This window comes from Paralichthys olivaceus, chromosome 22 (genome assembly GCF_024713975.1).
Source record: "Paralichthys olivaceus isolate ysfri-2021 chromosome 22, ASM2471397v2, whole genome shotgun sequence".
Lineage (NCBI taxonomy): Eukaryota > Metazoa > Chordata > Actinopteri > Pleuronectiformes > Paralichthyidae > Paralichthys > Paralichthys olivaceus.
The window spans coordinates 7,149,723-7,151,656 of record NC_091114.1 but is presented as its reverse complement, the minus strand read 5'-3'; the positions used below and the strand labels follow the sequence as shown (position 1 = coordinate 7,151,656).

General features: G+C 45.4%; 1 protein-coding gene across 5 annotated transcripts in view; it reads left to right on the top strand.

Annotated features, from left to right (window-relative positions):
• The first annotated feature begins 1,080 nt into the window (after nucleotides 1–1,080).
• LOC109634895 (urea transporter 2) overlaps nucleotides 1,081–1,934 on the top strand; it is a 28,522-nt gene continuing 27,668 nt past the window's right edge. For 3 of the 5 annotated variants that reach the window (XM_020095701.2, XM_069518745.1, XM_069518746.1), the window contains exon 1: nucleotides 1,081–1,875. The gene's annotated coding sequence lies outside the window, so the exon portion shown is untranslated. The remainder of the gene's footprint in view (nucleotides 1,876–1,934) is intronic. The other 2 variants (XM_069518743.1, XM_069518744.1) reach the window with 1 other exon arrangement.

Genomic DNA, 1,934 nt, shown 5'->3' with positions numbered 1-1,934 from the left:
CTGAATTTGCAGTCTTTATTTCACATGACTACATGTGACGTTTAAACTGTGTCCCAGTTCAGGGGCCACTCGCTTCCGAGGCTGCATTTGAAGGCTGATTGCGTCGCGTGACTAGTCTGTCAAAGGCCGACAAAGGCGTCCGGCTACTCCAGTGGGTGGATCGCTGCTTATCACAAGCTGGTGATCCAAGAAGGAATTCTTCCGAAGACCAGACTGTCTCATATCCACCTTCGAGGACTTCTCGGTCTACGGAGCCCAGCTTGTGTGTGTATTAAGAAGTACATTATCATCAGAGGAAAAGAGCTGAAGCACCTCCACTCATTAAGATATTAGTTGTGAAGCATATTTTGCACAGTATTAGGAAAAAAATCATTTTGTTCCTTTAAAGCTAAGATCAATTTCTGAATATTGTAAGATCTCAGCAGTAGCTTCACTCTGCAGAAAATCACTTCCAGGATTGCTCTGTCTGAGGTAGAAGCCTATTTTAAGACACCTCAGTAAACACTGGGCATTGACTTGGGCACGTGTCCTCACCTCCAGCCCCCTGGGCATGACATCATCGGACTCCTCTCCAAGTCTGGTGATGGAATGGCTGCTAAATGGCTAAGTGCTCAGGATGATGTCACCGTGTCTGAATTTGATATCAGCTAAGTGGTTCAGTGAGGGGGGGACAGCTGGCTCAGCATGCTTACTCCCCCCTTTTTTCTCTCTCATTCATCCAGAACATCTTTTTCTTAACTCTCTCTACATCCAGCCTCTGTCGCCCCACTTTCCAGCTCTCCTCCAGCCTCCAGTCTTACACCAAGTTGCGTCATGTGTTCGCTGGTGGAGCCTCTGGAGAAGCAGGAGGTTCTGTTGCTCTGTTCTTTCTCTGTGGTTTTGACCCACCAGGTCAGCAGCTTCTATTTTAAACCTGAGCTGTCATCCTGTGAAGCAGTCAAATACACCTGGACCACGTGCATCATCCCTCCCATCCACCCTTCCCTCAGCTCCTGCAGCTGAACCATAGACTGTATGAGCTGAACTGACTTTGGATTTGTCTTTGATTCACAGGCCTTTTTCATTTGCTTGTTATTTAGGTTCCTGTTTTACGTTGAAATCTATTTCCTGGTGTGTCTTCGATTGTGTTGCTCCCTGTGTTTGTCTGAGTCCCGGCCATAGACTGTATATAAGGGTCCCGGCCCTCAAGTGTTTCACCTGTGTTTGATCACTTCCTGATTGCTCCTCATTGCCTGTTTTTCTTTCAGCTTGTTCCTCTGTGTTTCTCTTCAGGTTTCTTCCTGCATGTTTTCTGCCTTTGTTCTTAGTTTAGATCTTCTGATTAAATATACTGCAAATGAACTGTCAGGACAGAGACGTATCTTTAAATAAACCATGTGACAATGTCTGCCACGTGACTGTTTGTCACGTGGCTTTCTATCAGGAAGTGGTTCACATCGTGAAAGGGGCTCTTTAAACCAAGCCACATTAATAATGACGAGCAATTCCACAGTTGTTGTTTTTAATTCTTGTAAATGATAAAAGAGGAAGACGCTTGAATGTTAATTACATGCGGGGGGTCAGGGTCATGTTAACAGGAAGTGCCCACAGAGGATCCCCTCTTCATGACCTCAGAATTTACTGATTCACAGATTTTATTCTTATAGTTTGTCTTTTCTAATTTGAATACGGGAGTTGTTGAAATGCCCTCAGCCTCATACTTCCCATCCGTCATTGCGCTGTTATATTTCCTTTGTTAGCCGCCTGCTAGCTTGTGAAATGTTTAGTTTCTGGAGCAGCTAGCTAGCAGTTGTGTTAGCGGGACTTAACCACGTGGAAACGAGGCGCACCCTGATCCCAGGAGTTTGATCTAAAGTCGGTGAACATTCCGCTGAGGTAAGTGGCTCCAGCTTTTCATAAAACCTCTAACGCTAAGCTACTGGCTGGTTTAGCAA